Source organism: Phaethon lepturus, unplaced genomic scaffold, assembly GCF_000687285.1.
Source record: "Phaethon lepturus isolate BGI_N335 unplaced genomic scaffold, ASM68728v1 scaffold15818, whole genome shotgun sequence".
NCBI lineage: Eukaryota > Metazoa > Chordata > Aves > Phaethontiformes > Phaethontidae > Phaethon > Phaethon lepturus.
Window position 1 is genome coordinate 37,739 of NW_010559854.1, and position 10,177 is coordinate 47,915.

Below are 10,177 nucleotides of genomic sequence, written 5' to 3' on the forward strand. Positions count from 1 at the left end.
AACACAAAGCAGAAGGTAACAGCATGGGAGCGAGCAGCTGAGTCCAGGACCACCTCTTTCAGTGAGACTTTGAAACTACATTAAATGTAGCATCATTAAATGATAATTTAAGTCAGTCAAAGACTGTACTGCTACCAAAAGCAGCAGTCACACTTTTTCCCTGCTCTTGGCTGGATGCTTCCCAGGGCTTCTTGGCATAACCACTCATACCCATAGGGCGGTGATACAAATCAGATCGGTTCCTCACCTACAGTTACCAAAAAAAAAAAAAAAAATTAGCACTCTGCCCTATCAGACAGGTACTTGAAAAGAGATGGTAGGAGCAGATACTGGAAAAAAGTGATTGTCTCCTTTGGTGACAATGTGGTCTCAGATTGGCTTAAAACAATTGTGAAATTATGCCCTAGACCATAGGGGAAACCTGCTCCCCAGGAAAAAAAAAAGGAATTAAGAATTTTCCTGTAGGAGGGAGTGAGACATGAGGACTGGGTTGCCTGTGGTTTAAAGGCAGCTCAAAACAGCCACTTTGGTAGTCCTCATCACTCCTCAAGACATGAGGTAGGGGAAACGAGTTTAGTGTTGATAAAGGAAGCAGAGAAACAGGGCAGAGCTCAGAAAGGACAGTAAAGACAAAGGAGGATAAAGCATTTGGAGAAGATATGCTGAATCCTTCTTTAATAAGTTTAAGACAGAGTATAGACAAAAGAAGTGTGAGTTGATGTTCAAAAACATCTTTGGTTTGCTCATGGAGAAGGTTACCCTTGTTTTACCTAGTTGATATAGTATGGGACTGACAAACTCTGAAATTAAAACATGAACATAAAACCAACTAGTAATCCAGGGGACTCTCTTTTGAACTGCACGCACACTCTGTCATTGGTATTCCCAGCCCTGATCATGCAAAAAATTTAAGACTGAAAAGAAACAAATGTACAACCTTAGTCAAGTGCTTCACTGCATCCCAGATTTTAGATTAAGCAGAGACAATACATTAAAATTTATTTTGCAACCACACAAGCTAGACATTTAAAAACAAAAGGACATCTGTAAGTTCACCTGGCTCAAGGAGCTGAGGCCTTAAAACAAAGAAAGAACCTCTGAGGCGTGGCTTACAATAAAATCCAAAGTTTGCTACATACTTTATTTCAACGATATCAAAAGCCTAACATTTTGTCAACTACCTAACAAAGTAAGAACTATTAATTCTTCCCCTCTCTGGGGCAGAAATCATATTAAAAATTAATAACAAAGAGCAGCTACAACATGTGCATCTATCAGGACCAGTAAAAGCTGCCTCAAAGGGGTGCTGCAGGCTTAAATTAATTAACCTTTCCAAGGCAGTCTGTGATGCTTGAGTAACGGGCACTATACATCAGCTGCATAAATACATGTAGGTGTTGCCCTAGCTCCAGTAATATGCATGACACCATACACGGAGGAGGACTTGGGGGGGGGGGGGGAACAAAAAAAAAACCCCCCACAAAAAAAAAAAAAACCCCAGACAAAACCCCAATCACTAAGTATGACATATATGAAAGATATTTTACCCCCACACCCTAAATATAATGTTATCATCACAGAATTCACAAATCACTAAAGAAAAGATCAAATTTACTACCCACAGTACGGAGCAAATCAACATTTCCAAAAGAAAATAGATATCCCCCCCACAAAAAAAAAAAAAAAAAAAAAAAAAAGAAAAGAAAATACAAAGCTGGCTAACCATGCAAGTGCCAGCCCACTCGGACACAGCAGCATTCACATGACAGATCGCTATTGAGGCTGACATTCTCCATCCGCATGTTTGTGCATAATGAGATGCAGGCGGCCAGAGCAGACACTGATTTATTGTAGTCCTCACAATAGCGCTAGTGATTAGCAGCTCATTTTGGGGAGGGTATAGCTTACTGAGTTCTCTTTCTCTCCTGGCTACCCTTTGGGTCTGAATTTTCTTTAGTGCCTTCACGTCTCATTAAGAACCACTTTCATGTTGTCACCACTGGAGCCTACTTTATTCCACACTGCCTGTTGCCGGTTTAATAGTGCTGCTTGGGGAGCTTCACGCAGGCTCTGGTGAGTCACAGGGTGGCAACTGGAGGAGCTATGGTCCAGGGATGCCCATCCTGCCTCCTCTCTAGAGATCAGCCCTGCCCTCTCCCAAAAGATGAAGCCAAACGCATTGTGTGCTCACTCCCCAGCCGCTGCATTTCACCACCCAACTTACTAAAGAAAACTGAAACAAATGGCACCTAAACTAGATTCACTGAGCTATGCGCTGCGGCAGCTGTAGAGTGGTCATACCTCTCTGTGCCTTTACCCTTCTGCCACAGGGACAGAAGACCCTGATGCCGAGGCAGATCCAACAGCGGTGGCTGTTGTCCTCTCCAGGTGCTTCCTCGTGTAGCCCCAGAGATGGTGAATCAGAGCTCTCGCAGGCAGGTGGAGCAGGTTCCTTGGATTTATTAAGGCCATCTCCAGTGAATCACTTCCTGTCACTGAGAGTTGATTATTTAGTGATCACCCTGTTTTGTCAGACGTTGTCAGATGAAGTCAGATTTTGTGAAAGCCAAGGTCGGAGAGACACGGCTGAAGGAGGCTATGAAGGAAAAACTGCCCAAAGACTGCTGACTGATCACGTGCGCAGCATTAAAAACAACAAAAAACCTACTTTCCTTTTGCTTTTGGAGGCACAGAAGGAAAGCCTTGGCGTTTGGTTTGGGGTTTTTTTTTGTGGTTTCCAAGTTCAATTTCAGACCTATATAGCAGAAAGCAGACAGCAAATGCAAAAGCCTGTTTTTTTTTTTTCCCTGAAGGTCACCTTTCCCACAGCCATAGGATGCAAAATCTGCACCTGGGATTGTACCTGGGAATTATTTTGCTGGATGCATTTCCTATATGGAAATAGCATTGTTATTATTAATAAGAGGTTCATAAACATCCCTAGCTATAGACTAAGGAAGATAGTAACATCCACCTCTGCCATGACGAACTTCAGAGGAAATCTGACACTCTATCTATATGCCATTAAGTCATGCTTATAAAAAGAAACAAATCCAAACCGGTTTACCAAAAGTCACAAACACTGAAAGCAGAAGCCTCCTTAGGCCATGCATTTTATATTCTTTCTACTCTTAAGGCGTAGAGACACTGAAAAAAAAACAGTCATAATGATTTATTTCAACTGGAAGTCAAGCACATTGTCAATACTTCAAGGATCCCTCAAACTTTCCAGTGCTTGATTTAGCGCCAACATCAAACAGCACTTACTTGTATGCTATCCTGCTTCAATAATTTAACTTACCACATGTCCGTAATATTTTTAAGCATTGCTGAATATTGTTGTATTTTGATATCAGAAAAAAAAAATTGCTTATTGATCTGTCATCTTTCTTTCATTCAGCAAAGCTTCGTATGTCTGTGGTTCAGGCACCTGCCCTATCTGTCAGAGCAAGTGGCATCATGTGGTGTCATCAACACCAGGCGTTATCTATGCCTCATTTAACTGCCTGGTGAACAGCAATTTCCAGTTATCCCACCATGCATTCAGAAAGTGACTTGCTTCACGTTTTCAGGGAAAAGTGATAAAATGTGGCAATCATTCAATTTTTGTTGCATAGAGGTTGCTAGCATCCTCTAGCAGGGACAGATACTGCCTCTGTTCTGCTCTACAAGTCTAAGTTTCTCTTTCCTGTTTTAGTTTGAGGTTGGGAGTTTTTGGTAACTTTCAGAAAAATATACAAAACAAACCCCATGGGCTACAAGTGCATAATGCATTTCTCTGAAGCAGCTCTCTGCATGGTTTAGCATACACAGCCTTTTCCAGGTGGAAATCCTAGGGCTTGCATGCAACCCTGTTGTGCTGCTGCTTTTGATGTGATTCCCTGGGTAACTCACACTGAGCTACTGATAACCCTGGTCCCCAGTAAAAGACTGGCCCATGATAAAATCCACTGTAGGTTTTTTTTCAAGTTAACAGGTCTGATCCTTTTAGGTCAAGCAATAAAGTTTCACCACTCGACAGAAGAAACCAGGCTGCAAAAATGTATTCAGCTCTTCATCCCTGCTTCAGCTGAAGCATAGGCGGGGGAAAAAAAAAGAATAAAATTTGCACAGATAGAGCCATAAATATAATAATCAATCTCTTTCAGCCTTACATTTACTCTGGGGTTCAGTCAAAGTCTTAACGATAGGCGATTGATAGCTTCCACTGCACAATCCAGCAGACCAAAGAAGCTGGCTCCACAAGAGCTCATGATGAAAACTAAAAGCGATCATGCCTTCTCTGGGATTTTAACTTGACCCAAGGGCACCCCTTTCTTTTCCCTTCGCTCCCATCCTCAATAAAGAGAGCGACCATTCCACACTAGGAACATTCATACGCTGTTCAAAATCTTGTCCTACTGTGCTTTCATGATTTTGCCCATGCACACACTTAAAATAGGGCTTATAGTCCTAGTCTGCTTGGTGCAGTATGCCACACAATGAACTATCACAAAGCAAAAATGTTTTTTTGTTCACATGTAGAGACTATAAATAGGAAGCATCCCATTCATCATAGAATAGTTTGGGTTGGAAGAGACCTTTAAAGTCCTCCACCCAGGTGCACTTGGCCTTATTAAACTTCATGGGGTTCACATGGGCCCATTCCTCAAGTTTGTTTAGGTCCCTTTGGATGGCATCCTGTCCCTCAGGCATGTCAACCACACCACTCAGCTTGGTCATCTGCAAACTTGCTGAGGGTGCACTCGATCCCACTGTCTATGACACTGATGAAGATATTAAAGAGTACTGGTGCCAATACGGACCCCCGAGGGATACCACTCATCACCAATCTTTATCTGGACATTGAGCCATTGACCACCACCCTCTGGATGCAACCATGCAACCAATTCTTCATCCACCGAAAAGTCCACTCATCAAATCTGTATCTCGCCAATTCAGAGAGAAGGATGTTGTGGGGGACCGTGTCAAAGGCCTTACAGAAGTCCAGATAGACGACATCTGCAGCTCTTCCCTTGTCCACTGATGTCATCAGTCCATCATAGAAAGCCACTAGGTTGGTCAAGCAGGACTTGCCCTTGGTGAAGCCACGCTGACTGTCTCAAATCACCTTCCTGTCTTACATGTGCCTTCGCATAGCTTCTAGGAGAATCTGTTCCATGATCTTCCCAGGCACAGAGGTGAAGCTGACAGGTCAGTAGTTCCCAGGGTCCTCCTTTCAACTCTTTTTAAAAATGGGTGCAAAGTTTCCCTTTTTCCAGTTTCCAGGGACTTCACCTGACTTCCAGGACTATTCAAATATCAACTACATCAGCCAAGTCCCTCAGGACTCTGGGATGCATCTTGTCAGGTCCCATAGACTTAACGTATGTTCAGGTTCCTCAGGTGCTCATAAACCTGATCTTCTCTTAGAGTGGGAGGGACTTTGCTCCTCCAGTCCCCATCTTGCAGTCCATCCGCTCCAGAGGTGTGGGAAGAGACACTGAGGCAAAGAAGTTGTTGAGTACCTCAGGCTTCTCATGCATTGTTACTGGCTCATGAGCCAGTAACCACACAACATGTTGTACTGGCTTAGTAGAAGCCCACCCCATGTAACAACCCCCTTGAACTTGTAACATCTCTTAACTCCCTCCCTTTTTTATTTTGTCCCACACATAATAAACCCTACAGAAAATAATTTGCTAGACAGTGCTTAAAATAAAGGCGCAAAGAAGTGCTATGTTTCTTGTTAGGGATTAGCAGCTAGAAATCATTTGGGTAACAGCTCTTCTTTTTCAAGCTGGTTAATAGACAGGAAAATTAGTTGCCAATTTAAATACTGCCTCATTTAACACAACGATTCCTAATTACATTATCAGCCCATCTGGCAAAAATTGCTTACAACCATCATGTGAAAAAGAAAACACACTTGCAACTATACACTGTGTTTGCCCACAGTTATTATGTGTTATTATTGGCACAGACTGTCAGTCAGGTTATTTCAGCAGTTTGTTTTCAAAAATTAATAATGTTACAATATACAGTGGCTTTTTAAGCACAGAGTTGCTGTATGCTTTTTTCTGTGTTACCTGGAATCAGCACTTACGGCTTACTATCTAATAAACAAATTCAGAAGACTAGGCTTATAGTATAGATTCTTCATCTTTTCCTCTTAAGCTACAGAAATAAAACCTAATTAAAGATGAGTTAGAGGAATCTTTGGAAGCATGTCTAGATGTAGAGGCCTGCAAAGTTAGACATAAGCTGAAAAAGTCTCCACAACAACACATTTCTGCTTGCAGAATAATACGTATTGTGCTGAACAGGTAAGACTGAAACCAAAAAAGGGTAAGTTTGTTGATCTGTACAACAGACCAGCACACTGCCTCTGAACACTGGGACAGGACGCTCCCATTTTTCATTGCTCGTAAGCAATCCTTGCGCTGGAGCAGCCCAGTCCTCATTGCTCTGCAGCACTTCACAGAACAGCTGAGGTTGGAAGGGACCTCTGGAGGTCATCCGGTCCAAGCCCCTGCTCAAGCAGGGCCATCTAGAGCCAGTTGCCCAGGACCATACCCAGACAGCTTTTGAATATCTCCAAGAGTGGAGACTCCACAACCTCCCTGGGCAACCTGGGGAGTGCCAGAGGAGTGCACAGTCCCAACTGTGCCAGTGCTTGGTCACCTGCACAGTAAAAACATGTTTTTCCTTGTGTTTAGAGGGAACCTCCTGTGTTTCAGTTTGTGCCCACTGCCTCTGGTCTTGTCAGTGGGCACCTCTGAAAGACCCTGGCTCTGACCTCTTTGCACTCTGCCTTCAGGTATTTAGATACACTGATGAGATTCCCCTCCAAGCCTTCTCTTCTCCCGGCTGAGCAGTCCCAGCTTTCTCAGCCTTTCCTCATGTGAGATAGGCTCCAATCCCTTAAATGTCTCCATGGCCCTTCGCTGGCTCTCTCCAGTATGTCCATGTCTGTCTTGTACTGGGGAGCCCAGAGCTGGACACAACACTCCAGGTGTGGCCTCACCAGTGCCAAACAGAGGAGTCCAGAAAACAACTCAGCTTTTTGGCTGACAGCTGCACAGCCACCGGTGACGATGGACAAACACCCCACCCAGAACCAAACGACTCTCTGCAGCTTGACTATATCAAACTTCACCTTTGAGGAGGAGGAGGAAGGGGGCAGGCCCACATGTTACGCTGAGTCCGGGGGGAGGAGTATCTCACCTTCTCTGGTGAGGGATGTCACCTCACCAGAGAAAACAGACCTATCTGCTACTACCTCCAAAAAAACTCCTCCTGTAGTCACAAAGAAGGGTTTAACCATGCAGCCAAGATAAGAGAGGTGGTGTGAGAAAGAAAAATGGAACAGAGATTAATGATTTTCTAATGCTGTTTGTTCAGCAACTGCAATGTCACACTGGGGACGCAGGGGAAGGTGATTTATTGCAGCATGAAAACTTGGCCAAACCAGGAAGTCAAGTACACAGCTAAAGATAATTCCCGCTTTTGCAACGGCAGAAGTTTGTCATAGAAACTGTGGCGTGTTCGTAGGTTGTGGAGTAAGTAGGAGAACAAATGGAGGCTCTTCAGGGCTGCAGCAAATCACCACATTCCCAGTTGGTCAGGACTTGGGATTTGACCCCATCTATAGTACCCTCACATTTACTCTCTCCCCTTGCCCCCTAAACCGCTCACCTCCCCCTGGGCACTCTCACACCTGCACTGGGCCCAGCAGAAGACAGAGAGTCTTTGCCCTCAATCTTTTAATGATCTGCACTGCTAGATTGGGAAGAATATTTTCTTTTCTCTCTGAAAAGGAATAATCTCCTTCTTTGCCAGAAGATTACAAAGTACTATCTGGATTAGCCAAGCTATCTGTGCTTAAGAGCACTGTGTGCTTCTGTAGTTGAGATGTGTATTAAAAACACAAATGCTAAAATGACTGATTGCTCTGAAGTATAAACTTGCTAAACTAAATTGTGAGTTGAAATATGAGCATCTGACTCTGGGACTGATGAATAGTCATTCTGAAGAGAAATATTACAGGAAGTGCTTTATATATATTATCATTTTGACAATAAGGGAAGGCTATTATGGTTTAAAGACAAAAAAAATAGTCAGCCAATCAATCCTGGTAACAAAACAAAGTATCTATTTTTCATTTCTGCTTTCTCCTTTCTGCCAATGCCCGCGGTTCCCTAAACATTAGCATTCTTTCTGCACGTGTCGTATCATGTGGTATCTTATTTTTCAGGCTGAAATTTATTTGCTGTGCCCAAATTTATCATACAACACATCCATCCTATTGATGCTATATGAACATGCTTTGCTGTTGAACATGAGCTATTACTTGCTTATCTTAGAGCTGTATGAATCGTAGCAATTTTCTCTCATTGCCTTTTCAGAAAAGATTAACCTTCTTTCCCTCTCTTTTTTGTTCCCCAGATACAAATCCCTCTCCCATATCACACCTGACAAAAAACAAGGTGCGTGAAGCAACCCTCTAGTTCACATAAACTAGCTACAGCTGAAGTCATGCCCTGCTCTAGGCATTGGCTTTTAAGGAAAATCTGGACTAGTTAAGAGAAAGTTCAGTAACAACAACAATCCAGAGGTCTAGAAAAATCTCACCTGTAAATAACCATTGGAAGTTTTGGACCAGTTTGAGAAGACTGAGGAAACCTGTGATAGTCTTTTAACAGATGTTATTGTTGCCCCAGAGACCCCCTGGGAGCTGCATCTTCCAGGAAAAAGGAGTTGCATGTGAGCCAACTGGTATCTTCACCAGCCTCTCCCAGGGCAGCCAGTAACGCACATTAACATCAGTGTTCTTCCTAAAGCAGTAAGGGACTTAAAGTTGGAGTGAGGAAAATCCATATATTTTCTATATTTATACTAAACACGTTCTTGAATTGAAAGATTAATGAGTGCCTATATAAATGGAAGATTAAAAAAAACCCACAAACACCTCTGAAATTCAAGAATGAATGCAGGAGACATCAGCTATTTGCACTTAAGTACGCACAGAGCTCTTGTTAAATCTGAAAGCATGTTTCCACTGTTAGTAGGTGTATAGGAATTAAATCCATCAATTTTCTGCTAATTACAGTACAGCACTGATGAGACAAGGGAGACTGTAAGCTGAATGCCACTGGGACCAACTCTCATGTCCAACTGCAAGACTCATGAGAAATCCCAGTGCCTATGCAGCCTTGGTTTAAAGATGGGCTACGTCTAAGGTCTATGCCACATCTGAATTAGTAAGCATCTCATCCAGAGTTCACCCCTGCCTCCACAGAGAACATGGTGGCCAAAGGTGTTGGAGATACAGCTATTAATTCAATAATTCCACAGCTAAAAAGAAACTGAAGAAATGCCTGAAGTCCGCCTCTATTACCAGCCTGACTCTCGGAGACACGCTCATGAATGCCATGACAGATTTTGTAGTCACCTTCTCAACCTAAACCTCTGCCTCGCTTTGAAACCACCAAGCGTAGCCATCGCAGAGCAGACCTGTTGGGCACTACTTGGCAGGATTTCAAACTCTTTGGAGCAATGGCCAGACACATCAGATGGAGCTATGGGCACCACAGGAGGACCTGAGGAGAGGGACAGCTTCTAGCTCCATAGTAAATAGGAGGGCGGCGGAGATGGGCGAAGGGCTGCACAACTGTATTTCACAATGCAGGGGCACACACACCACCGGCCAGCAAAAAGGGGTTTTGCCGTCCCCAGACAGCTCCCTCAGCAAGCCACTATGCACTTGTACCCTTGTGCTTAATCACAGCCTGACTCGTTTCATTCCTGAAGAAAACCATTATCAAATTTCTTCAGTTGACCTGAAGCTAAACTTCGTAAAAAAAGAACCACCACCTCACTGAAAAAAAACCAAGCCATCCACCTCAAGTGTCCTAGGTTACATGTCTGTGTGGTGGGTTGAGCCTGGCTAGATGCCAGGTGCCCACCAAAGCTGCTCCATCACTCCTCTCCTCAGCTGGGCAGGGGAGAGAAAATATAACAAAAGGCTCCTGGGCTGGGATAAGGACAGGGAGAGATCAGTCACCAATTACCTCATGGGCAGAACAGACTCGACTTAGGAAAAAAAAGTAGTTTAATTTATTACCCATCAAATCTGAGTAGGATAGTAAAAAATAAAACCTAAACCTTAAAAACACCTTCCTCCCACCCCTCCCTT